Consider the following 6,953-nt stretch of genomic DNA (forward strand, 5'->3'; position numbering starts at 1 on the left):
ACTATTGATAAAAAGATTTAGACAAATCGAAATTTGAATGAAGTCTCCGCAAACAACAAAATTAGCTTTTATCGTGGAATATATTAGATATTAAAGTAGAAATCATTGTAAATGCTAAAAACAAGACATCATTTCTCCTAGGTGGCACAGATTGAGCAATAGAGCACGCAGCACTGAAACTTTTAGAAAAAAGTTTACAAATAGCATCACTAAGAGCTGCAAAATCGAAGATAGCAAATGAACATCAGATACTAGCAAATCACTTGATTATGACGTGGGGACCAAGAAGTTCTGACAAAAATATTTTCCATGAATGTTAAAATTTCTTCAAAGTAGTATTGGGTAATGATCATTCGACAATTGTGTCTCCATAAAAATATACAGGTGACTTTAACTTTCCTAAAATAGATGCAGCACCAATAGCTTTGGCGACAGAGAAGAATTTTCTAGAACACTTAGATGACGTAGAAAGTATTGTATTTTATATACGATAAAGAAAGTTTGTTCTTGGTTGTATTTAGCCGCAATTTTTGTTAATTATAAATTCACTCCGTCTACATCATACTTTTAATTTTGTAGTGTACCTTTTCTTCAACAGATTTTAAGCCTAAATACAGTATTTAGAGTTTGCGAAATCCCTTACCAGCTGACTCTCATGTTCTCTAGCATCGAGTTAGGTAGAGGTTTGCTCTGACGTGATTGTCGTCTTAACAACTATGTATAAAGAATTAACATCAGTGTCGGTGTTCAAGAATTTTCCGATTAATAGAAGTTATTATTCTATGGTATAATGAATTGGTGATAGAAAAGGCAGAAGTTCCAGATGCCTAAGATTTATTGGGTAAGAAATAAAGAAGAAAATTAGGTATGTTTAATTGTTTACTATATTCTGGAAATTTAATATATTGCTTAAATTTCGGTTAATAAAGACGCAAATATATTTGAAATTCGAGATAATTTCTTCTCAAAATCAAATTTCATACGTACTTCGTTTAATAAGTCAAATAATCCATTTCTGTTTAGCATAAGTATGTAAAACAGATTTCTTTATAATAAAATAACCAGGTGAAAATTGTACTCTCTTGCGTAAATGGGGAGAAAGATTTCATCCACTGGATGTTCTTTTAATGCGTGTTTTGGTTGGTTCCTTTTACTTTTATAGCGTAAAAATATTTCTTTTTTCTTGTATGGGCAAATTATAAATGAGTGGGACACTATTTGATACAGTAGGTAAAAAGAGAACACAATCGAGAGAAATGTTTGCAAAATGGTTTGAGAAAGTAGAAATATTTTGCTAAAATGTCCAAGTGATATATCTTTTTTTTTAGGAAACACACAGAGCTAAATGAAATGTTCATGTTTTCAGGTATGAAATTTGACAACCCTCAAATACGTAGTATAAGTAGAATTTGAATAAATGAATTTTTAGTGCTTATAGAAATTAGTTTCTTTAAAACTTACGTGCATAGGGTAACATTTTATATATAGTTTCCATATCGCAATCAGGATACTCATCTGAAATTTGAAAACGATTCATTATTATACAGAATTCGTTTCGTGTAAAATAACATACAATATGACTAAATGTAATAATTTTTATTAGGATATGTATTACGTATGAGATTGTTTTTTGAATATATGTGTATGTTGCAAATTGTGGAAATAATCTAATTACCTAGAAATTACGGATCATTTGGGAATATACCTTACATCAAGCTCTTATATTTCATATTATAAACATAATGTTGGAGGAACAGCTGTAGCTAATACATCAAAACTGCACTCAAAAGTCCGGTTGATCTGATTGTCTTTGCAGTTATAAGTCACGTCATATTGAGCAATATTAAATATAGTTAATGCCTTTTTAGCAATCGGGAACTTGAATGCTTTAAACATATTCTTGCTATAAGATAGGAGATCCGCTATAATTGGTGTTGGCTATTACTTCCGAATAAATTGATAGTTCTAATTATTCATATTCTTAAGTTAATAACAATGAGATAAATATCTATTACCTTGTAAGATCCCCTAACCTACAGAAGGAAAACTTGAACGTAGCATTGATTCTACAAGAGGACGAAAGACTTCTGGAGAAGTATGAGGCCATGAAGACTGCATGAACCCCTATAGCTCTCGAGGTGGGATATTTATTCTGCATGGCTCGACTATTACGTTACTTCTTATTGTGAATGTATGTTATTGCTAAACATGAATAATGAGTGTCTATTACATCTTTTCAGTATTTAATATACGAATCACATTTGCAAAGTAAGTTCAGAAAGTGAACCTATATTTCACGAGTAGTCATAATGAGATATGCTTGAGATGCAGTGATGGAAAAACATGTAGCCATAACTTTGTACAAGAGCAGTTGTGTTGAGTCAGTAGTTCGAAAACTGTGATATGTTATACATCGCTGTGTATATACAGTTTTACACCTAAGGGAGGTAAATACAGTGATCAGATTTTTCCACGCTAAAAATCTGTCGCCATCAGACATCCACCAGTCATGAGTGAAGGTATGGTAAGAAATGGTGCCATTTACAGGAAGTCACATGAATGTCCATGACAAAAACCGTACTGGCCGACCTGCAACGGTTACGCCTGAATTGGTGGAAAGTGTACAGCAAGCAATTCTGCACAAAGGGCAGTTCACACATAACATCGCCATACACTGACTAAAGTTTTTCAAGTTCTGTCCATGATGGGTTGGAAAACAGGTTACAGCGGATTAAACAAAGAAATGTCTAGTGCCCGATTTGACCTTCGTGCTGCATTACTACCAGAAAGGTGATCAGTTCTTCTATCGCATCGTCACCACGAACGAAACATATCTCGACATACATCCTCACATTTGTAATTTTGCCGTACAATCCTGACATTGCGTCCAGCAACTTCTACATGACGCGATTTTTAGACAGACAACATTTCGACACAACAGATGAGTTCCAGACTTCTGCGACATTCTCGTTTCAGTCCTTGGCCAAATAATTTTTTGACACGGGCATGCATACAAAAACTGATGCCGTATAATATTTCAAATACCTTAACAAGGATGTTAAATGTTGTAAATTACGATAACTTATGTTCACCAACTCCAAGGTAATAAAGCCATATTATTTTTATATACTTCCTCCACTTTATATCCATTGGGACTCATTTTCAGCATACGCCTCGTGGATTGTACAGAACAGTCATTGCACAATATACGTAAAACTTCAAACTGTGACATGCTTCATGCAGTAAACATAACATTAAACAATTTTTATATAACTACTGCTATTATCATTTATTAGTCAGAGCTCCACAGAAGTCAACACACTGATACCGTACCAATCATCTTCATCAGTTATTATGTCTCTTGAACATTGACTCTTGCCATTACTTCACGTAAATTAGTATGCTTTCTACAAAACACATATTATAAACGATATGGATAAAATTGTCACTGGTGCTTGCTCCCGTCTATCGGTTCTCTATTACTTCCAAAATAGTAAATCAGATTATCTACATATTTACAATGCTGTACAACATATAACAAGAAAGAATCAATAAAGCGAACTAAAGTGTTTGACCGATACACTTATTTCTTCTTTGAGTAAAGTTTATTAATTTATTTGACAAGTTGATTGATTTCTCATTTTACGTGGGTTTAAAACTCATTACAAGAGACATTTGAGACATAAAAAGCAAGTTTTTACAATGCTAGAAGCATAGGGCAGCTTAGAGTGTAGAGCACCAATGATGACCAAGACAAAATTAGAAAGTCTTCAAAACATGTTAAGATCATTATGATCACAGACAAAAATATATGAACGTACTTTCGTCTGTTGAAATTAGAGATCTACGGGCAGAGACAAGAAATATATTGACGCACTACTTCCAAGATTCTCGGTTGAAATTATTGTTCGATTGGCTCCACAATTAACAATCAATCAGATTCGGATAATACCGAGATAGATATTTCTTCTGACGACACAAGGAAAAGAGGGAGCAATTTAGTTGATTACTACATTTAGTAGCGAATTGTACTAAATGATCATTTAATAGTCTATTAAGTAGTATATAGTAATTTAATAGATATTACAATCATAGGCGCCGACTTTTAAATTTCTCAGTGTGTGCTCAGACTTTGGCACTAATGTCTCTCTTAAAGAAAAGAAGATCCAATTTAGCAATGGTTCCCAAATTCTTGCTGAGAGGCGAGAGAGACTGCCAAGACCTGTTGAAATAAAATGAACTTAAAATTATTTTTAAATTGCAAAGACAAAAATTTTTAGGTTTTATTTTAATTTATTTTAATTTATTTTAATTTATTTATCGATTTCCTGATCTTTATGTTGAACAAAATTCTTAAACATTAAGATTTTATTTGAATTTCAAACGTGTTTAGCAATAATGGCCAAACTAAGGAAACAGAGAATTATTAAAATAATAATGATCACAGTCAGATCTTTAGAACATTTAAGGATAATTTGAACGAAAATAGAAAACGATTCAACTGTCTTGTGATTTACGTAAAACACTTTACATTTTAAAAAATATAAATTAACAGCATCAAAAACCAAGTTCTTTTTTTAAAAAAATATTATACAAAATTACACTCACGGATTATTATTATCCTTGTACGTCGATCCTTGATATGCTGTAAACTTGAAGAGTCTAAAATGGGTATTGATAAATTATTATTCAACACATACGCATCTCTATCTAAAATTAACCGGGGATCAAATGCACTATAGTTTCTCTTTGTTATTCACCACATGAACGTGAAATTTCGAAGTTAATTCGAACTCAAAACTTTAATGGATATTCAGCACTCCAATGGGTGCTTGAGCTCCTTAGCTGCCATGTAGGGGCCTATGGTGGGGACTGGCTTTGACTAGCCCAGCGATAGGCAAGGAAGGGAGGAATGTGTTGTTTAGTTGCCTTTGCACAAACACATTTCAAACAGACAATTATGTTTTAGAGGTTAGAAATTTTAATATCCATCTCAATGTTTTATTGCTAATTATTTGTGATCATGGTAAGTGAGAAATATTTGCTTTATTTTCTTTCTATCAAAGTAAAAGTCTTGTGGGTGCTGGAGCCCCGAAGCACCCACGCTGTGGGTGCGCATGATTACAATAACGCAATAAATATAATTATAATTTATAAGTATATTATATATAAGTTCTTTATTAACTTATCAAAGTTAAGAAGGTACAATTACGTGTGTACTGTATTCATAACGTAATGTATAAACAAAGATGCATAACTGATTTCTTTAATGTAGTTTAAGAGAGTACTAGAACACTTTCCTTTTTGCCCTTTATTTAAAGTTTTTTACGTGTATAAGGAATCTTGTTCGGTTGTTGTCCATGCACAACTTTCTTTTTACTCTACATCAGGAAACTTACCTAAGTTCCGCCTTGAATTTTTATCAGAATTTAGTGCCTATACATTCCTCCTCTGTTTACAGTTCACATAAGTTATCCAGAACAACTGTACTAAATTTCCTGATGTTTGGATGACAGTGCATAGTGATAAACGTCCAAATCTTTTTGTTAAGTTCTTAGAACCAGAAATTTAGCTGTATCTTATCACAAACAATGGAAAGTGCGTATAAACACTGCAGTGATCATATTTCACGAAGTTCACATCGACTATGATTATTTGACTGGAATCATATTTGGAAATTATTTCTACAATACATACATAGTTGATAGATATGAACACACTAAAATCATAACCAAAGCTGCAATTGGATACGTTCATGTTGAAGTGCAGTATCATACATGACATCATTTCAAATGGTTAGTAGATGCTGTTTGAATAAGTAATCACTATGTGTCGAATCCCAATAATTGCATAAAAGAAATCGCATGGAAAGGAACTGTGTAGAAAGCATAGAGATTATCAGATCTATTAAATGATCTTATAAGATCTATCCTCTTATTATTTTGTGGAAGTTAAATATATTGAGTCCATAAGCTACCTACAACCTTGTTTGCCATTATGATCGAACCACCATTGAATGTAAATAACGGGGAAATGTTCTGAATTTCAATCAACATCAGTTATGTAAACATTTCTTCCAAGAGCAATGCTAAAAGCAGAATATTTTCCCTGCTGACATTCGAGTTACCCTTCCTTGATCTTTAAGTAGTTTGCGAGATTGTGTTAATATGACAGACGATAGATTAAGTAGATGTGAAGAACTTCAAAGAAGAAAGAGATTCGCTAAAAGACCTCGGCAGCGACCTTTCCGAGATCCTAAATAAGTGGAACCATTCTGAGGATCCATCAAGAAGTCCAGAGGATAGAAGCCCATTGTGCCAACTAGGAGAAATTTGGCAGCATAGATCGAGTTAAGGTAACTGTCATCCAAACTTATGTCAGGGCTACATTTATGTCAAGAACCAGATTAGAACAACGACAACAGAAACACGGCTATCTTCAGACCCAACTACATGCTTACGGTTTCCTTTAAGTTTCTATTCATTTCTCTCTTTTACTTCCTATGCTCAGTCTGTCTTTTATTTTTAAGTGTTCCGTTTCATTTGCACATTAGGACATAGATCTCGTACTTTTGTATTAGTATTAATTACTAGCGTTAGTGGTATGTAAGCTCAAAACCCCATATACCCTTACTATATTCGTCTACTTTATATAATGGAGGTACTTTTGATCCTAGTTTAATACAAATTTACATTATTAACGGATGACGTTGTCTTATTAATTTTCACATACTTTGTAGATGAAGAACGTGCTCAAAGTTGAATTTCTTTGCTGAAGGTAAGAAATTCTAAGAAATCCTATCAGGTTGTTTCAGGAGATGTTCGACTGACTGAAAACTGAACATTTCTCTATTTTATATACAAATGACTCGTTACTTTTGATACTACAGCAAAACCAGTATAGCTTGCTTTAAGCAAAATACATATTATTAACTTTTAGTAGTTGTTCATATT

This window comes from Thermobia domestica, chromosome 1, assembly GCF_964235325.1.
Source record: "Thermobia domestica chromosome 1, izTheDome1.hap1.1, whole genome shotgun sequence".
In the NCBI taxonomy this organism is placed as follows: domain Eukaryota; kingdom Metazoa; phylum Arthropoda; class Insecta; order Zygentoma; family Lepismatidae; genus Thermobia; species Thermobia domestica.